Genomic DNA, 22102 nt, shown 5'->3' on the forward strand with positions numbered 1-22102 from the left:
TTCCTTCCCTTCAGAGGATGCAGCATCAAGGCAACATCTCGGAAGCAGAGAGAAGCCCTCATGGAGAGCTGAACCTGTTGATTCCTTGATCTTAGACTTCACAGCCTCCAGAACTGTGAGAAATAAATTTCTGTTTTTCATAAATTACCCAGTCTCAGATATTTTGTTATAGCAGCACAAAATGGACTTGGACAAATGGTAACTTGATGGAGGAAGATGAAAGGCAATTTAGATAAAGAACTTCTTTTAGGAAATAAACCTTTATATAAGCATAAAATAATTATTTATCAGTCATGTATTATTCCTAAAACATAATGAGGAAAGACTTACTTGAACTCTTAAGCCAGAATTATGGGCTCAAATCCAAATGCTACCACTTCTGTGGTATGTGGCATTGAGCAAATTCCTTAAACTCTTCTGTCTCCATTTCCTTATTTGGTCATGCAGGGAAAACAATAATGGTACCAACTTAATAGCCTTGGAAAGATTTAATGGGTCAATATTAGCACAGAAATTGGGACTATGCCTGATAAAAGTAATTCAATCAATATAAGCCATTGTTGTTATGGCGGTGGTTATTAAAAGAACATATGGCCTGTTTTTAATTATATTTTAGAAAGTAATAAAAAGGAACTTTTATAACATATATGTATTAGTCCTCTCAGGCTGTCATAACAAAATACCATAGATTGCATGGTTTAAACAACAGAAATTAATTTTCTCATAGTTCTGAAGGCTTGAAGTCCAAAATCAAAGTGCCAGCTGATTGGATTCTGGTAAGGGCTTTCTTCCCAGTTTGCAAATGGTAACCTTCTTACTGCGTCCTCGCATGACCTTTTCTCTGTGAACATGCAGAGAGAGACAGACATCGTAGTGTCTCTTATCCTTCTCTTAAAGATGATTTGTAGCCACATTTAAACTTAATTACTTCCTTAAAGGCCATGTCTGCAAACATATTCATATTGGAGCTTCAACATATAAAACTGGGGGAAGACAGTTTAGTCCACAAGAATATATAGTCCAGATATTTGGCATTTTTAATCATCGTCACCACAATATCCTTCCCTACTAATTAGCCAATATTATTTTAGCTGAATTACTCACTAGAGGAACAATTTAATGGCACATTGAAAAATTAAATTCCTGATTCTTAAATTCCTCTAAAAATAACATTTTCAAGTAGAACCAAATTAATCAAAATTCAAACCCAGTATTTTGCCTATACTCTAATGCAGTGTTTCTCAAGGGAGAGTGCGATGGGTAGAGATAAGGGCAGAGGCAAGGGGAGCAGCCCAGAGATGGTATATAACAATTCAATCAGAATTATCATGGGGAGCTTTCTCAAAATATATGTGTCTTTCTCACATGATACTTTCCAACTCAGAAAAGTTGCTTGTGGGTAAATTTGGGTACTGTTTAAAAATCCCTCAGATTTCTTCCATGCCTTTCCTTTCTTTCCAAAGGAAAATTATACAACTATTTCCCTGTCAGACCTATCGGCTGCCAGAGCAATCAGCTTCCACTTCTCAGTGAATATTAAGCATAGTTATTTAGGGTTTTTTTTTAAGCAATTGAGCCAGATACCTCCTTATTCTTCAAGTCTATGAACCAAATTATTTTGCAGAAGAGAATTTTTTTTAAAAATGCATCAAATGATATCTAATATATTGATGCCATTTTGTTTTAGAAATACTTTCTAAAAATGACTAACTTATTTCATCTTATGGTTACTATTAGTTTCCATTACTAGTGTAAGATCTCTTTATTCCTTTTCAAAGCACATTAAGAAAGTATAATTCTAAGAAAGCAGTTCACTGGCTGTTTTAACATATCAAAATTATAATGATTTTAAAAGAGCAGCAAAATGTGAAAAATTACATGGACATATGAATGTTGACTGGAGCTGAGAGAGGACACTATTTACTGCTCAATATAATAAATAAGTTACAAAGTTAACTTTGAGAAATTAGGCATAAATAATGGTACATACATGAAATTGGTGGAGCTGGCTGACATTGGTTCACCTAAACTGATTTATCAAAATCGGGAACTCTGCTAGCCATTTGTTAAAATATCGGTAGCTTAAATTAACCAATTTAGAGGTGTTTCACACCACAGAAATCATCAAATTCTACAAATCAGGACTCTTTCCTGAAGTGCTAGTTGTTAAACACTTACCAGCATACCATTCAGTGTAACTTACTTATCCACATTGATAGCTTTAATTATAAACAGGCTATGTGAATACTAGACTTTCCCCCAACTTCCTACTCATCTATTCATTCTCAGTTCTTTCCAGTTCATCTGTATACAACTATTTAAAAAACATTTTTTAAGGAGGAAAAACCTAAATAAAAAGTATATTGGTTTAGTCAGTACAGATTTATTTTGAAGTAGAAATGTATTTCTCTATTCCTCCCATGAGGAGATATATGCATACCATGGAATTTCTACATCTTGAAATCTAAATCTATAGCTTCTTTGCATAAACTCCTATATGTTTGCAAATCAGAGCTGTATATAGTACATAGTATTCTATATGTCAACGATTCTCAAATGGTAATGGACCTAAGAATACTTCAGTGATTTTAAAAACAGTGAGATTCTCAAGCCTCACTCTAGAAGATACGGATGCTGTAAACTCAGAGTAGAATACAGGAATCTGATATTTTAGAGTACTGCAGGTGATTTTGATGCATGCGGTCCTCAGCCTACACCTTGGAAGCATTGTCATAAGGTGGTGTACAGGGTGGTGGCAGAATGTCTGCAGGCTTTTGAAAACCTTGCCAAAAATTATATTCCTGCCTAATGTAAGTAGCAGTATTTGTTTAATCTCTTTAAGTCATGCTCTTATCACAATATCCACTGCTCCCAGTAACCCTGATCAAATGAACTCATCCTCTAATTTGTCCAGATAACTCTATCCCAACACGTTTTCCTCTCTGAAATGTGTATTTTCCTTGCCAATTGATAACCACTAATAAACTACTAGTTTTCTTGGCTAGGGATCAAAGATTTGGTCTGACTGCTAAGTAAAAGCAAAACTTTGCTGGATTAAGACTTCCCCAAGCACAATTGTTCAGAGTCATAATTCTCAGTTTGCAACCTTTTCCTTGGAGCCCCTCAGAAATACCAAACTAGAAATTTAAAACCTTTTGAATTTACTTAGAGGCCTGCTCATATTTGCCAAAGGAGTAGAAAAAAAAATAAACTACTTATCTTCAATCCTTTATTATCTATGGGGTTAATATTTGCCTAACATCTCCTAAGACAGTGGCTAATCAAAGTAATCTCCTTGCTTATTTGAGTTTGATATCCTAATGGAACACTGTTGATTACCAGTACTAGACCAATATTTTTCAAAGGTTTGTTTTATATGACTCCTTCCAGTTAAACTAAGTGATTGTATGTCCCAATCACTATTCTAGGTGTTCCCAAAATGTTTTTTTGCAATTGATTTCCAGTTCATATAGTAATATAATACTTACATGTTTTCATCTGTTTTTGCCTATACACATACTTTCTCTGAACTTAGTGAACTCTTCCATTTGTGCCTCTGAGGACATTTTCCGTCTTCCAAGCCTGCACACAAACATGTAGATGTGAATCACCTACTGCAGAAACATGAGAGAGAAAGAGAGACAGGGAGAGATTTGGAGGCTTATGGCAGAAGAAGATTTTAATTGGCACAGTCTATCTAGAGGCAACCGGCTGAGAGGAAGGAATAAAAAGAGAGACACCATGTGGAAAGAAGAGTCTGGAGAATGCACAAGCCCTTGGAAGCTAACTTTCCTGGAAGCAACCTCAGTGTGCACTTGTTCCCTTTTGAGGAGCACTCCCTTAGGTGGACGGCCAGTGGTCCATGTTACTTTTGGTTTGCATTGACTCTGGTCTAGACAGCAGAGGGACAACCCAGAGTGAAACCTAGTTCTGTTTACCTATTTCTCAATCTGTAATACATAGCAACCTGTTGACAACCCAGAGGCAGAAACATCAGGATGCTTACAAGCTTTAAGAGAGAATAAGGGGCTAAACAACTAATCGATGCTTAGAAAACTTGTGAGTTAAAGATGATATGAAGATAAATCCTTACCCTCTGACCAATAGCACCAGCCTAAAAATACAGTGCTTTTGTATAAACTACAGAAAACTGCCCCTTTTGATAAAACAAATATAAAAAGATCTCAATTCTCAATAAAGAAATTATAGAAAGGTGGACAGATGAATTTCAAAAAAGTACTTAGGTAGAAGTGAAAGCATGGGCTGGACTTCAGAGCACAGCCTGCACAACCGTGCTCAGCATACTAGCCATAGCAGGACTAGAACCCGGTTGGAATTGTTCGTGTCTTTGTAACTGCCTGAACTACCCCCTGCTTGGCTAACTTTTACCTTTGAAGACTCAGTTCAGGCACTACCTTAACTTACCAGACTGGGTCAGCACTCTTTTTTCCAAAAAAACCCTTGAATGCTTCTGCCCTAATACTAATGTAAAACTATGATCTTGAAATGACCTCTTTATCTATTTGTCTCTCTAACGTATAAGCTTATCAAAGACAAATTATGTCACATTGATCTTAGAGCCCCTAACACCTAGCTTAATGCCTGCTATGTAGTAGTATCTTAATACATGTGGGATTAAGTGTCCTCCCCTTGTAAAGCCATGGCATATTTACAATGGCATTTGCTCCTCTATTAAACACTTCTAAAGAGAAGAGAAAAGCCAATGGTGCAGAGATTTTAGTGACATACAGACACACCATTCCACTCAACAGATTCAGTGAAGACTCCTTTTTTAATTAGGCAAGGATAAATAGAGCATTTTGAATTATTAATGCAGACTGCCTCTCCTTTAACCTAAGCACATATTCAGAAGGTAGATTCTTAAATATAAATTCCTCAAACCTTAATTAATTTTAAGAATTTTATGAATTTTATGAATGAATTTAATGAATATTGCAAATATATATTATTTTGCAATATTATGAAAGATACTAGCTAACTAGCTAACATTTTTATTTACAATGTGCATATAGAGTTTCTGACAATTTTATTCTTTTTTTATTATACTTTAAGTTCTGGGATACATGTGCAGAACGTGCATGTTTGTTACATAGGTATACATGTGCCATGGTGGTTTGCTGCACCCATCAACCTGTCATCTGCATTAGGTATTTCTCCTAATGCTGTCCCTCCCCTAGCTCTCCACCCTCCGACAGCCCCTGGTGTGTGATGTTCCTCTCCCTGTGTCCATGTGTTCTCATTGTTCAACTCCCACTTATGAGTGAGAACACACGGTGTTTAGTTTTCTGTTCCTGTGTTAGTTTGCTGAGAATGGTGGTTTCCAGCTTCATCCCTGTCCCTATAAAGGACATGAACTCATCCCTTTTTATGGCTGCATAGTATTTCTTGGTGTATATGTGCTACATTTTCTTTATCCAGTCTATCATTGATGGGCATTTCGATTGGTTCCAAGTCTTTGCTATTGTGAACAGTGCTGCAATAAACATACGTGTGCATGTGTCTTCATAGTAGAATGATTTATAATCCTTTGGGTATATACCCAGCAATGGGATTGCTGGGTCAAATGGTATTTCTGGTTCTAGATCCTTGAGGAATTGCCACACTGTCTTCCACAATGGTTGAACGAACTTATACTCCCACCAACAGTGTAAAAGTGTTCCTATTTTTCCACATCCTCTCCAGCATCTGTTGTTTCCTGACTTTTTAATGATCACCATTTTAACTGGCGTGAGATGGAATCTCATAGTTGTTTTGATTTGCGTTTCTCTAATGACCAGTGATAATGAGCTTTTTTCATGTGTTTGTTGGTCACATAAATGTCTTCTTTTCAGACGTGTCTCTTCATATCCTTTGCCCACTTTTTAATGGGGTTGTTTTCTCCTTGTAAATTTGTTTAAGTTCCTTGTGGATTCTGGATATTAGCCCTTTGTCAGATGGATAGATTGCAAACATTTTCTCCCATTGTGTAGGTTGCCTGTTTACTCTGATGATAGTTTCTTTTGCTGTGCAGAAGCTCTTTAGTTTAATTAGATCCCATTTGTCAATTCTGGCTTTTGTTGCAATTGCTTTTGGTGTTTTAGTCATGAAGTCTTTGCCCATGCCTATGTCCTGAATGGTATTGCCTAGGTTTTCTTCTAGGGTTTTTATGGTTTTAGGTCGTAGGTTTAAATCTTTAATCCATCTTGAGTTACTTTTTGTATAAGGTGTAAGGAAGGGGTCCAATTTCAGTTTTCTGCATATGGCTAGCAAGTTTTTCCAACACCATTTATTAAATAGGGAATCTTTTCTCCATTGCTTGCTTTTGTCAGGTTTGTCACAGATCAGATGGTTATAGATGTGCAGTGTTATTTCTGAGGCTTCTGTTCTGTTCTATTGGTCTATATATCTGTTTTGGTACCGGTACCATGCTTTTTTGGTTATTTTAGCCTTGTAGTATAATTTGAAGTCAGGTAGCATGATGCCTCCAGCTTTGTACTTTTTGCTTAGGATTGTCTTGGCTATACAGGCTCTTTTTTGGTTTCATATGAAATTTAAAGTAGTTTTTTCCAATTCTGTGAAGAAAGTCAATGGTAGCTTGATGGGAATAGCATTGAACCTATAAATTACTTTGAGCAGTGTGGCCATTTTCATGATATTGATTCTTCCTATCAATAAGCGTGGAATGTTTTTCCATTTATTTGTGTCCTCTCTCATTTCCTTGAGTTGTGGTTTGTAGTTCTCCTTGAAGAGGTCCTTCAGATCCCTTGTAAGTTGTATTCCTAGGTATTTTATTCTCTTTGTAGCAATTGTGAATGGGGAGTTCACTTATGATTTGGATCTCTGTTTGTTGGTTATTCGTGTATAGAAATGTTTGTGACTTTTGCACATTGATTTTGTATCCTGAGACTTTGCTGAAGTTGCTTATCAGCTTAAGGAGTTTTGGGGCTGAGATGATGGGGTTTTCTAAATATACAATCATGTCATCTGCAAACAAAGATAATTTGACTTCCTTTCTTCCTATTTGAATACCCTTTATTTCCTTCTTTTGCATGATTACCTTGGCCAGAATATCCAGTACTATGTTGAATAGGAGTGGTGAGAGAGGGCATCCTTGTCTTGTGCCAGTTATCAAAGGGAATGCTTCCAGCTTTTGCCCATTCAGTATGATATGGGCTGTGGGCTTGATATAAATAGCTCTTATTATTTTGAGATATGTTCTATCAATACCGAGTTTTTTGAGTGTTTTTAGCATGAAGTGGTATTGAATTTTACGGAAGGCCTTTTCTTCATCCATTGAGATAATCATGTGGTTTTTGTCATTGGCTCTGTTTATGTAATGGATTACATTTATTGATTTGCTGAACCAGCCTTATATCCTAGGGATGAAGCCGACTTGATCATGGTGGATAAGCTTTTTAATGTGCTGCTGGATTCAGTTTGCCCAGATTTTATTGAGGATTTTTGCATCAGTGCTCATCAGGGATATTGCCTGAATTTTTTTGTGTGTGTGTCTCTGCCAGGTTTTGGCAGCAGGATAATGCTGGCCTCATAAAATGAGTTAGGGAGGAGTGCCTCTTTTTTATTGTTTGGAAGAGTTTTAGAAGGAATGGTACCAGCTCGTCTTTGTACCTCTGGTGGAATTCAACTTTGAATCCATCTAATCTTGGGCTTTTTTTTTTTTTGATTGGTAAGCTATTAATTGCTGCCTCAATTTCAGAACTTGTTATTGGTCTAGTCACGGATTTGACTTCTTCCTGGTTTAGTCTTGGAGGATGTATGTGTTCAGCAATTTATCCATTTCTTCTAGATTTTCTAGTTTATTTGCACAGAGTTGTTTACAGTATTCTCTAAGGGTAGTTTGTATTTCTGTGGGATCACTGGTGATATCCCTTTATCATTTTTGTTGTGTCTTTTTTTATTCTTCTCTCATTTCTTCTTTATTAGTTGGGCTAGGGTCTACTATTTTGTTAATCTTTTTGAAAAATCACCTCCTGGATTCATTGATTTTTTGAAGGGTTTTTCATGTCTCTATCTCCTTTAGTTCTGCTCTAATCATAGTTATTTCTTGTCTTATGCTAGCTTTTGAACTTGTTTGCTTTTGCTTCTTTAGTTCTTTTAATATTGATGTTAGGGTGTTGGTTTTAGAACTTTCCCACTTTCTCATGTGGCCATTAATGCTATAAATTTCCCTCCAAATACCATCTTAGCTGTGTCCCAAAGATTCTGGTACATTGTGTCTTTGTTCTCATTGGTTTCAAATAACTTCTTTATTTCTGCCTTAATTTCGTTATTTACCCAGTAGTCATTCAGGAGCAGGTTGTTCAGTTTCCATGTAATTGTGCAGTTTTGAGTGAGTTTCTTAATCCTGAGTTCTAATTTGATTGCACTGTGGTCTGTGAGACTGTTTGTTATGATTTCCATTCTTTTGCATTTGCTGAGGACTGTTTTACTTCCAATTATGTGGTCAATTTTAGAATAACTGCAGTGTGGTGCTGAGAAGAATGTATATTCTGTTGATTTGGGGTGGAGAGTTCTATAGATGTCTATTAGGTCCACTTGGCCCAGATCTGAGTTCAAGTCCTAAATATCCTTGTTAATTTTCTGTCTCATTGATTTGTCTAATATTGACAATGGGGTGTTAAATTCTCTCACCATTATTGTGTAAGAGTCTAAGTCTCTTTCTAGGTCACTAAGAAGTTGCTTTATGAATCTGGGTCTTCCTGTATTGGGTGCATATATATTTAGGATAGCTGGCTCTTCTTGTTGAATTGATCCCTTTACCATTATGTAATGGCCTTCTTTGTCTTTTTTGATCTTTGTTGGTTTAAAGTCTGTTTTATCAGAGACTAGGATTACAACCCCTGTTTTTTTTAATGGTTTTTTTTTTTTTTTTTTTTTTTGCTTTCCATTTGTTTTGTAAGTCTTCCTCCATCCCTTTATTTTGAGCCTATTTGTGTCTTTGCACATGAGATGGGTCTCCTGAATACAGCACACCAATGGGTCCTGACTCTTTATTCGATTTGCCAGCCTGTGTCTTTTAATTGGGGCATTTTGCCCATTTACATTTAAAGTTAATATTGTTATGTGTGAATTTGATCCTGTCATTATGATGTTAGCTGGTTATTTTGCCCATTAGTTGATGTAGTTTTTTCATAGTGTCTATGGTCTTTACATTTTGGTATGTGTTTGCAGTGGCTGGTACCAGTTTTACCTGTCCATATTTACTGCTTCCTTCAGGAGCTCTTGTAAGGCAGGCCTGGTTGTGACAAAATCCCTAAGCATTTGCTTGTCTGTAAAGGATTTTATTTCTCCTTCACTTATGAAACTTAGTTTGGCTGGATATGAAATTCTGGTTTGAAAATTCTTTTCTTTAGGAATGTTGAAATTGGCCCCCAGTCTCTTCTTGCTTGTAGGGTTTCTGCAGAGACATCTGCTCTTTGTCTGATGGGCTTCCCTTTGTGGGTAACCCGACCTTTCTCTGTGGCTGCCCTTAACATTTTTTTCTTCATATCTCCCTTGGTGAATCTCACGATTATGTGTCTTGGGGTTGCTCTTCTCGAGGAGTACCTTTGTGGTATTCTCTGTATTTCCTGAATTTGAATGTTGACCTGCCTTGCTAGGTTGGGGAAGGTCTCCTGGATAATATCCTGAAGTGTGTTTCCCAACTTGTTTCCATTCTCCCCGTCACTTTCAGGTACACCAATCAAGTGTAGGTTTGGCCTTTTCACATAGTCCCATATTTCTTGGAGGCTTTGTTCATTCCTTTTTATTCTTTTTTCTCTAATCTTGTCTTCACACTTTATTTCATTAAGTTCATCTTCAATCTCTGATATTCTTTCTTCCACTTGACGATTCTGTTATTCATACTTGTATCTGCTTCACGAAGTTCTCGTGCTGTGGTTTTCAGCTCCATCAGGTCATTTATGTTCTTCTCTAAACTGGTTATTCTAGGTAGCAGTTCCTGTAACCTTTTATCCAGGTTCTTAGCTTCCTTGCACTGGGTTAGAACATGCTCCTTTAGCTTGGAAGAGTTTGTTACTATCCTCCTTCTGTCAATTCATCAAACTCATTCTCTGTCCAGGTTTGTTCCCTTGCTGGCAAGGAGTTGTGATCCTTTGGAGGGGAAGAGGCATTCTGGTTTTTGGAATTTTTCAGCCTTTTTGTGCTGATTTTTCCTCATCTTTGTGGATTTACCTACCTTTGGTCTTTGATGTTGGTGACCTTCAGATAAGGTTTTTGCATGGTCATCCTTTTTGTTGATGTTGATGCCATTGCTTTCTGTTTGTTAGTTTTCCTTCTAACAGTCAGGCCCCTCTTCTGCAGGTCTGCAGGAGTTTGCTGGAGGTCCACTCCAGACTCTTGTTTGCTTGGGTATCACCAGTGGAGGCTGCAGAACAGCCAAGATGGCTGCCTGCTCCTTCCTCTGGAAGCTTCATCCCAGAGGGACACCTGCCAGATGCCAGGTGGAGCTCTCCTGTATGAGATGTCTGCTGACCCCTGCTGGGAGGTGTCTCCCCATCAGGATGAACGGGGGTCAGAGACCCACTTGAGGGGGCAGTCTGACCCTTAGCAGAGCTTGAACGCGGTGCTGGGAGATCTGCTGCTCTCTTCTGAGCCAGCAGGCAGGAACATTTAAGTCTGCTGAAGCTGTGCACAGAGCCACCCCTTCCCTCAGGTGCTCTGTCCCAGGGAAATGGGAGTTTTATCTATAAGCCCCTGACTAGGGCTGCTGCCTTTCTTTCAGAGATGCCCTGCCCAGAGTGGAGGAATCTAGAGAGGCAGTCTGGCTACAGTGGCTTTGCTGCACTATGGTGGGCTCTGCCCAATCCCAACTTCCCAGCAGCTTTGTTTACACTGTGAGGGGAAAACCGCTTACTCAAGTTTCAGTAATGGTGGATGCCCCTCCCCCGACCAAGGTCAGGTGTCCCAAGTCAACTTCAGACTGCCAGAGGAAGGAATGGTTCTGTCTTGCTGGGGTTCCAGGTGCCACTGGGGTATGAAGAAAAACTCCTGCAGCTAGCTCAGTCTCTGCCCAAATGGCCACCCAGTTTTGTGCTTGAAACCCAGGGCCCTGGTGGTGTAGGCACCCAAGGGAATCTCCTGGTCTGCAGGTTGTGAAGACTGTGGGAAAAGTGTAGTATCTGGGCTGGATAGCACCATCCCTCATGGCACAGTCCCTCATGGCTTCCCCTGGCTAGGGGAGGGATTTCCCTGACCCCTTGTACTTCCCAGGTAAAGTGACACACCAACCTGCTTCTCCTCACCCTCTCTGGGCTGTACCCACTGTCTAACCAGTCCCAATAAGATGAACTGGGTACCTCAATTGGAAATGTTGAAATCATCTGCCTTCCGCATTAGTCTCACTAGGAGCTGCAGACCAGAGGTGTTCCTATTTGGCCATCTTGCCTGAACTCCGATGATTTTATTCTTAAGTACACAAAATACCATCATTACAATCACTGGGATAATACTGCAATTACTGTATCAATAATCTTGCATATTAAATTTTTATATTTATAATTTAGAATACAATAGTCAATAAATAAATTTTTGAAAACCTTATTATCATTCATTGTTCCAAAAGGATATGTGTTAAGAATTCCTAATGATAGCATCCTTTGAAACCTTAAGATCTGCTACAGTCTATAAAGCCAGGGATGTGAGAACCTAGGACTCTTCTGACATTTTCATAGTGTTTTCAGTTTTTGTAAGTAGTAATTTATGACAAAACGTAATAAACCATAAAAGCTGTGCTGTGGTGGCAGTGGTTTCATAAAACTGCCTCAACAATGAAATTAGTAATATACTGCACTGTTTGATAGCATGTCTTTTTCAGATGTTATCTAAATGCAACTTTCAAAACCCTGGGGAAAAAGACATTAAATTTTAATTTTATGGGTGAACTACAGTAGGTTCAGTATACATTAATTGAAATTCCTTTGTGCTTGGTCAACATGATAGCCAATGATTATCCAAACTTAAATTTTTTTAAGCTTGTCTTTTTTTTTCTTTGTAAACCAAGGGAAGAAAAAATGAAAATATTATGTGAACAAAAACTTAGTTATAAGGATGATCATCAGATATTGCTTACACAGGAAAAAATGGAAAATATCATACATGCCTCATAATGGGACATGAGTTATATGAACTAGGGTACAGCCATATATTGAAATATACTATGCATCCACAAAACAAATGCTATAAAATATGTTTATCATCTCAAAAGGATGTAATTAGTTACTGCTCAGTTTTAAAGGTCAGGTTAAGAAAATATTTGTGCTTATATACATAATAGGTTTATATGCTATAAGCCTTAAAAATATTAAAAAAATTAATATGACTAACAAAAATAGTACAAAGGTGGTTCATAGGAAGTGGGAAAATATATGTGCACCAACTTCCTAATCTTTTATAGCAGTACTTAATAGATACTTTTCAGAGTTAAAGTTTTCTGACTCGCACTGTTTTAAAAATATTTCACTTTTATTTTAGAAGCTTTTCGCAAAATTTGCAGGAATAAATTGCATAAAAACTCTTTTTATTAATCCTTCTCTGAAATATTGCTTACTTTCATACTCAAATCTTTTAAATTTGTGTTTTCTTCTGATGTTTGTAATTCAACTCAAGGTAATATTGTACTGATATGCTGCTATACAATCCCTGCTAAAGCATTGATCATAAAGCAATGAAAAAGACCAAAAGATAAAAGATAAATAAATGGACTGTAACTACATGCAGAAGTAGAGCTTCAAACTGGCATGAATGTACAGTTTAACAAGGAGATGACAGCTGAAGTCCTGAAAGGTGTATAGACTGAGGACAGAGAAGTTTGAAGGTTGTTTAGTTAATAGGTGGAGGAACCCAGAAATAACTCTGCTAGCAGGAGCCAAATGTTTCTGTATTTCACCGAAGTAAGAAATGCCTTGATTCATTGATTATCCCCTGGTTTGGGCTAGAGGATAAAAAATAGTTTGCATAGTACCAATGAGAGAGCAGAAATAAAGGGAAGGCAAATTCAGGAAATAATAAATGCTTAGAAACAAAACTCCGTATCACTTGCAATTCAAGGAAAAGTGAATGAAACAGCTTGGCTAAAGCTAAGCATGACTGAAAATCTGTAGGGAAGACAGGGGTCTATTATGGAAGAAACTGAAAGCTAAGTAGAGTAGTAGACTTTAACAAATATGAATAATCATGGCTGATTTCTAAGTTAGATTTTGAAAATATTTAAATGGTATAAAATACATCAGAAGTATAAAAGAGGAAGTGAAGAAACAACCTTTCCAAACAGCCTACTATAGTCCAGGGACAGTGCTCAGTAATTTCTCATTTAATATTTATAACAACTCCATGAGGCATATATGACAATTTTCATTTTACAGATGAGGAAATTAGAGCTCAGAGATGTTATTAAAAAATAACATACCTGCTCCAAGTAGGGAAGAACAGACACTATTAAGGGACTGTTTAGGAGGCAGGCTTTTAGAATGATAGAGTAAGGAGATCCAAAAATTCACTTCTCCATAAAAGTAATTAAAACATTGACAAAATTGTCAAAATCAACTTTGTCAGAGCCCTGGAAATGAACTAAAGGCTTGTAAGAATTTAAGGAGTGTTTACTCAAGGTAAATGCCTAAATTTTGGTAAGGACAGCAAGCTTCTGTGGTGTTTTAGCTTCCCCTATTTCCATTCCTTACTTCCCAATTCTACAAGAGTCATGAAAATCAGCAGCATTATAACCATGGCAACTGTGAAAACCATCAGCCTAGCAGCAACTTGAGGAAGCCGACTAGGTTTGGAGCTCCTTAAAAAGCACTATCCTTTGAAAATTGTTTCTAGTTTCTCTGTCTGCCAGCTCTCTGGAAAATCTCCATTCGCAGGGCTTTTCATTATTTGACTTGACTCAAAACTCCTTCAGTAGGAAAATCCCTATTCATAGAATCTTTGTCAAAAATAATTAGCCACAATTGCTAGCAGTGCAACTGCCTTAAGTAGTGATACCAGTTGAAGAAAAGAAGAGGCAGACCAAAAAAAACTTAAAAAGAGTATCTGGGTAATTAAATGTCCATAAGGGTCTTGGAAGACCTCCACCATATTTCTGGGAATCTAGAAGGCCATGTTTATGTACATGGATTGATACATATCGAGGAAAAACACAGGTTCACCCCTGGCTGAACCTGAGATCCTGAACAAAAAGGAAATGAAGACTAAGGCAGAGTTGTAAACTGCCAAGGCACAGATAGCCCCTCAGCAGACTGGAAACTTATTGGATAAAGGCAATTAAGGAAATAACTGTGTAATCATTAGCTGATCATTAAGCTAACTTATCAATGACTTCGGTGGCTTATGATAGAGAATAGAGAGTAAGTCCAAGAAGGACATTCAACAAAAAAATAAGAACAACAACGATAAGAAACAGCAACAATGATCCAGCAAACGACCAATGACAGCAACAATAATCGTGTATGGTGATTTAGTTTCCAAAGATATCAAAGTATATTATTTAAAATATTTATTTTCCAACAAAAATTACAGGACACACAAAGAAACAGGAAAGTTTGGGTGTGGTAGTACAGTTCTGTAGTCTCAGCTACGTGACAGGCTGAAGCAGCAGGATTGTTTGAACTCAGGAGTTGAAGGCTGCAGAGAGCCATGATCATGCCACTACACTCTGGCCTGGGTGGCAAAGTGAGACCCTGTCAAAAAAAGAAAGAAGGAAGGAAGGAAGGAAAGGAAGGAAGGAAGGGAGGAAGGAAAGGAAGGAAGGAAGGAAAGGAAGGAAGAAAGAGGAAAGTATGCCTATAAATAGAGAAAAAGCTGTCAATAGAAACTATCCATAACAAAGCATAGATGTTAGACTTATTAGACAAAGCTTTTAAATCAGCTATTATAAAAATGCATAAAATCTAAAGGAAGCCATATCTAAGGAATTGAAAAAAAAAAAGAACTGTAAACAATGTATCACCAAACAGAGAACATCAATAAAGAGACAGTAATTATTAAAAAGAACCAAAGATAAATTCTAGAGTTGAATAATACAACAACTAAAATAAAAAATCATTCAAGGGACTTAACATTAGATTTGAGTTGGCAGAAGGAAGAATCAATGAACTGAAGATACGTCAATTGAGATTATTCAGTCAGAGGAACAGAAAAAGAAATGAAGAAAAATTAGTAGAGCCTCAGAGAACTGTGAAACATCATCTACGATAACCACATTTTAAGAATGGGAGTTCAAAAGAAAAAAAGAGAGAGAGAAAGGAGCAAAAGGAATATTTGAAGAAATAATGGCCAAATATTTTATGGTCATATGTTAGATTATAAAACAAATTTGATGAGAAACATTAATCAAAATGTCCAGGAAGTTCAGCAAACTCTAGTAGGATAAACTCAAAAATGGCCATGATAATAGTCAAACTATCAAAAAACCAAAGAAAAGAGAATATTTAGAGCAACTAGAGGAAAATTAATTGTCACCTACTAGGGATCTAAAATAAGTTTAACAACTGAATTCTCATCAGGAACCATGGAGATGAGAAGTAAGTAAGATGACATAGTCAAAGGGCTGAAAGAAAAAAAAGGTCAGCCAACAATCCCATATCCCTTAAAACTGACAGGGAAATTAAGATGTCCCTAGACAAACCAGATCTGAGAGAACTGTCACCAACATTCATGTCGTGTAAGAAATAATATGCTGGGTGCAGTGGCTCACGCCTGTAATCCCAAAACTTTGTGAGGCTGAGGCAGGTGGATCACTTGAGGTCAGGAGTTCGAGACCATCCTGGCCAACATTGTGAAACCCCAACTCTACTAAAAATACAAAAAATTAGTTGGGCGTGGTGGCAGACACCTGTAATCCCAGCTACTTGGGAGGCTGAGGCAGCAGTGGAAGTTGCAATGAGCCAAGATCATGCCACTGCACTCCAGCCTGAGCAACAAGAGAGAGACTCTGTCTCAAAACAAAAAAGAAAGAAAGAAAGAAATAATAAAGGGAGTCATTCAGGTAACAATGACAGGATACCAGATGGAAATTCAAATCCACATTAAAAAAATAAAAAGATTAAGTAAAGGTAACTACATAAGTAAATATAAAGATAATATGAATGTATTTTTGTTTTTAACTCTCTCCTCCTATATGAGTTAAAAGATAACTGAATAAAGCAATAATCATAAAGCTATGTTGATAAGCTTATAATTCATAAAGATGCAATTCGTATAACAGTAATAGCAAAAAGGATTGGAGAGAGTGAATCTATTTTGGAGCAAAGTTTTTTTATACTATCCAAATTAATTTGATAGCGATCTAAACTAGACTGTTTTAAGTAAAGGTGTTAATTTGTAACTCTCTAGGCAAACATTAAGGAAATAACTAAAATGACATAAAGACTCAGCAAGGAAAAGAAAATGGTACACTAGAAAACATCTGTTTAAAACAAAGGAAGGAAGAAATAAAAGGGTAGAGAAACAAAACTAAGACACATAGAATGCAAATAACAAAATGACCAGCATAAATCCTACTTTATCAGTAATTGTATTATGCACAAATAGGTTAAACACCCCAATCAATAGGTAGAGATTAGAAGAGTAGATAAATGGCCTACCTATATGGAATACCTACAGAAACACACTTTATATTTAAATATACAAATAGATTGAAGTGAATTGATGTAAAATATATATATACCATGCAAACAGTAACTAAAAGAGAACTGGTGTGGCTATGCCAATATCAGACAAAATAGATTTTAAAACAAAATTTGTTACTAGAGAACAGGAGGGACATTTTATAATGTCAAAGAGTCAGTTGATAAGAAACACATAACAATTATAAATTTATAAGCACCTAAAAACAGTGTCCCAAAATAAATGAAGCAAAACTGACAAAATTAGAGGGAGAAACAGACAATTCAACAATAAAACAGATGGAGACTTCAAGATACTACTTTCAAAGCATAGAATATCTAGCAGAAGTTCAACAAGGAAATAGAAAACTTTAATAACTACAAGCTAACCAGACCTAACAGACATCTATAAAACACTCCCCTAAGCAACGCATTCTTTTCAAATGCGCATTCTCCAGAATAGACCATATGCTGGACCACGAAACAAACCCCAGAACATTTGCTGGAATTAAAATTTTTAAATCATATTTTTTTAGCCATAATAGAATTACATTAGAAATCAATAACAATGAAATTTAAGATATTCAAAAATGTGAAAATTCAACAACACTGCTAAATAAGCAATGGGTCACAGATGAAATCACAAGGAAAATTTCACTGGAGAGGCATAAAGAAAAACACCGACACTACAGCTTATGTGATTCAGCTAATGCAAGTGCTTAGAGAGAAATTCTATGCTGTGAACATGTGTTAAAAAAAATAAATCATGGGAGGCCGAGACGGGTGGATCAGGAGGTCAGGAGATCGAGACCATTCCGGCTAAAACGGTGAAACCCCGTCTCTACTGAAAAATACAAAAAATTAGCCGGGCGAGGTGGCGGGCGCCTGTAGTCCCAGCTACTCGGGAAGCTGCACAGCGTGAACCCAGGGGGCGGAGTCTGCAGTGAGCCGAGATCGCGCCACTGCACTCCAGCTTGGGTGACAGCGAGACTCCGTCTCAAAAATAAACAAACAAACAAACAAATAAATAAATAAATAACCAAGCTTTCACCTTAAGAAATTACAAAAAGACTTTCCCAAGCGGCTGCCGAAGATGGCGGAGGTGCAGGTCCTGGTGCTTGATGGTTGAGGCCATCTCCTGGGCCGCCTGGCGGCCATCGTGGCTAAACAGGTACTGCTGGGCCGGAAGGCGGTGGTCGTAAGCTGCGAAGGCATCAACATTTCTGGCAGTTTCTGCAGAAACAAGTTGAAGTACCTGGCTTTCCTCCACAAGCGGATGAACGCCAACCCTTCTCGACGCCCCTACCACTTCCGGGTCCCCAGCCGCATCTTCTGGCGTACTGTGCAAGGCATGCTGCCCCACAAGACCAAGTGAGGCCAGGCTGCTCTGGACCGCCTCAAGGTGTTTGACGGCATCCCACAGCCCTAGGACAAGAAAAAGCAGATGGTGGTTCCTGCTACCCTCAAGGTCGTGCGTCTGAAGCCTACAAGAAAGTTTGCCTATCTGGGGCGCCTCACGAGGTTGGCTGGAAGTACCAGGCAGTGACAGCCACCCTGGAGGAGAAGAGGAAAGAGAAAGCCGAGATCCACTACCGGAAGAAGAAACAGCTCATGAGGCTACAGAAACAGGCCGAGAAGAACGTGGAGAAGAAAATTGACAAATACACAGAGGTCCTCAAGACCCAGGGACTCCTGAGCCCAATAAAGACTATTAATTCCTCAAAAAAAAAAAAAAAAAAAAAAATTACAAAAAGAACCGTAAACTCAAACTAAACAAAATAGAGAAAATAATAGAGGATAAAAATAAATGAAATAAAGGATAGAAAACATTAAAGAAAATCCAGATAATCAAAAGTTAATTATTTGAAAAGATCAACAAAATTGATAAACTTTTAGCTAGAATGACTAGTGTAAAAAGAAAGAAGATTCAAATGACTAAATTCAGTATGAGAGAATATAATTATTAGCCTTACAGAAATAAAAGGAATTATGAAAGAATACTGACTAATATGGCAACAACTTAGATAATTTAAGTGTATAAATTCCTGGTAAGAGAAAAATTACTGAAACTTATTCAAGAAGTAGGAGATCAGACTCAATCTATAGGAATTTAAATGACTAATTTTAACACTTTCCACAAAGAAAATCATAAGCCTGGATGGCCTCACGGGCAAATTCCTCCAAACATGTGAAGAAGAATTAATAAAAATCAAACCCTCTTCCAAAAAATAGAAGAGGAGGAAACACTTTCAAATGCATTCTGAGGCCCGTATTATTATCATACTAAGACCACGTAAAGACCTCATAAGAAAAGAAACTACATGACAATGCCTCTTATAAAGATAGGCATAAAAATTCTCAACATAATACACGCAAACTGAATCCAACAACATATGCAACGGATTTTGCACTGTGACCAAGTGGGATTTATCCTAGGAATGAAAGGTAGCCTTAACACCAAAAAGCAATTAATGTAACATAACATATCAATAGATTAAACAAAGAAACTATATGATCATTTCAATCAATTCAGAAAAATCATTTGACAAATTCCAATGCCCTTTTTATATAAAACAAACTCTCAACATGATAAAAGAAACACTCAAAAAACTAGGAATAGAAGGGAACTTCCTCAATCCGATAAAGAGCATCTACAGAAATCCCAAAGCTAACCTCAGATTTAATGGTGAAAGACTAAAAAATTTCCCCTTAAGTTCAGGAAGAAGACAAGTATGTCCACTCTTGTCACCTCTACTCAACATTGTACTAGAGGGTCTAGTCAGGGAAATTAGGCAAGAAAAAGAAATAAGACACATTCAAATTGGAAAGGAAAAAGTATAACTATCTCGACTAGCAGATGGCATAATATTGTATTTAAAGAATAGTTGCCAAGCTCATTCTTGTTGTTGGCATAATATAGTTCCTAGCAGTTGTAGAGAGGTTCCTGTTTTCTTGCAGGATTTCCTCCAGAGACTGTTTTTACCTTCTAGAGGCCTCCCTCATTTCTTGCCGTGGGGCCCCTTCCTTTTTCAAGGCAACAACAGCACATCAAATCTTTTTCATGCTTTGAATTTCTTGACTTCCTCTTGCATGACAAGCTGGGAGAAACCTTCTGCTTCAAAAAAGGCTCATGTGATTAGGTCAGGCCTAACAAGGTAATTTCTCTATTTTAAGGTCAACTGATTTGGAACTTTAATAACATCTGCAAAATTCCTTCACAGCATGGAAGGAATTTTGGACCATGAGACAAACCCCAGTACATTTGCTGGAACTGAAATGTAAGGCAGTACCTAGATTCATGGTTGCTTGACTAACTGGGAGAAGGTGTGTGTACACCAAGGACCAGGAATCTGAGGAGGTGACCATCTTAAAATTCTTCCTGGCACATTACACTTTCAACAAACTGTCTAAAGTGTTAGAGCATTTGTAAATGTGTGTTCAAAAAATTTATCAGTACAAGAACAGAGAAAATGAATGCCAAGCTGCATCGTGGATATGCAAAGATGAAGAGTTGATCATTGCTATAGTACAGTACATAATGTGTAATGTTAGAGTATGGTACAAACAGAAGGTGGCTAGAATATAGTGTGAAGTGGAAAACAAGCGAAGGAGCACAGAAAGGTAAAGACCAGACTTTTATGCCATATTAAAGAGAGTAAGCTTTATTCTGCTGGCAATGGGCAGCCGAGAAACAACACAGATCATTTCCTTGTACACAGATTACTCTGATAACAAGAATCCACCTGGTGCGGCGGCTCACACCTGTAATCCCAGCACTTTAGGAGGCCTGGGGGGGGGGGGGCGGATCACAAGGTCAGGAGTTCGAGACCAGCCTGGCCAATATGGTGAAACCCCATCTCTACTAAAAATACAAAATTATCTGGGTGTGGTGGTGCACGCCTGTAGTTCCAGCTACTCGGGAGGCTGTTGCAGAAGGATCACTTGAACCCAGGAGGCAGAGTTTACAGTGAGCCAAGATCGTACCACTGCACTCCAGCCTGGGCCACAGAGTAAGACTCCGTCTCAAAAAAAAAAAAAAAAAAAAGAGTAAGGAAGAATGGATGCTGAAGCCTGGCTGCCTGGGTTTACATCATGCCTCTGTTCATTACTAGCTCTGTGATCTTAAGTAACGAGTTACTTAACCTCTCTGCACCACAAAGTCTTATCTATAAAAAGCATACAATAAGATTACCTACTTTATGGGGTTGTCTTGGGGATTAAATGAGTTGATAGGTAAAGCACTTAGAACAGAGGCCCATACAGAAATGCTACTTAAGGGTCTGCTATAATCATCATCATTGAAAGAGTAAGACTGGAAAATTGAGAGCATTTAGAAAGCTTTTGAAATAATAAATACATGATGAAGGCAGCAGCAGTAAAGACTGAAGCACCTAGCACAGATTGAGAAATACTAGGAAATAAATTTGACTGGACTTCGATATGGGGAAGATGCAATAGCAGTTGAAAATGATTCTTAGGCTTTCTGGTTGAAGTGAATGGGCAGATGGTGATTTCATAAGCCAAAGCAGAAAAAAAGAAGAACACATTTGTGATGGCGGTGGTTTGGGTGAAGATGTCCTCCTTGGACATACGGTCAGATAGATGTCTGAAAATAAAAGGCTGAAATCTGGAGATCCAGCTTTAGGAGTGATTGACCTATAGATGGTAGATAAATGAGATCATCCAAAAGGAATATGGAAAAAGCAAAGAGAAACAGACCAAGGATCAAACCTTAGAAAGCATTAAAGGGATGGCAGAAGAGGGAAAACCTGCAAAAGAGACAAAGAAACGGCAGTCAGAGATTTATAACAAGGAGAGAATATCCTCATGAAAGCAAATAGAATAAATAATTTTAAAAACATATAATGTGATCCTTAGTACCAAAGGCTACAAATATGGACTGAAGAGTACCCATCGGTTTAGAGTTGACACTATAGATGCCATTAATATCCCCCATGAGAACAGTAAAGTGGATGAGGCAGCAGCCAGGCTGCAGCGGCTGAACATTAAAAGGGTACTGCTGAATGAAAGAAGCTACTGTAAGATTCTAGAGCAATATCTGGGAACGGTGATAGAATTTGGACCAAAAAACATATAAAGAAAGAGGTCTGTCTTAATGTGCAAGAAGGAAGCTCAAACGCTGGGTATTTAATTAGTTCTGCCCAGCATAGCTTGTCTGTTAAGTAAATTATCTGGCATGTAGTACTTAAAATTCTCCACAATTATAGTTCAAAGAATTTCTCTAATAACGTAGCGTTAACTTCATGTGAAACATAAACTACTTATGATTCAAATCTTCTAGGAGAGAAATAGGCTCAATAAAATGTCACTTTTGTTATAGATCAAAGGTTTCCTTTTATAACATATTTGTGCCAGTGAGACAGATATCTCTTACTACAATTGGGAGCCCTCAGGGATTTTGCTTTTGTATAATTACCCATAGTTTAACACCTAGAAGGGTGTTAAACTGGTGTCTCCAA

The 22102-nt window shown here is 37.6% G+C and overlaps 1 pseudogene; it reads left to right on the plus strand.

The window, feature by feature from the left end:
* The first annotated feature begins 17173 nt into the window (after positions 1-17173).
* LOC100985926 (large ribosomal subunit protein uL13-like) lies at positions 17174-18970 on the plus strand (annotated as a pseudogene).
* Positions 18971-22102: the final 3132 nt, after the last annotated feature.

This window comes from Pan paniscus, chromosome 4 (assembly GCF_029289425.2).
Source record: "Pan paniscus chromosome 4, NHGRI_mPanPan1-v2.0_pri, whole genome shotgun sequence".
In the NCBI taxonomy this organism is placed as follows: Eukaryota; Metazoa; Chordata; class Mammalia; order Primates; family Hominidae; genus Pan; species Pan paniscus.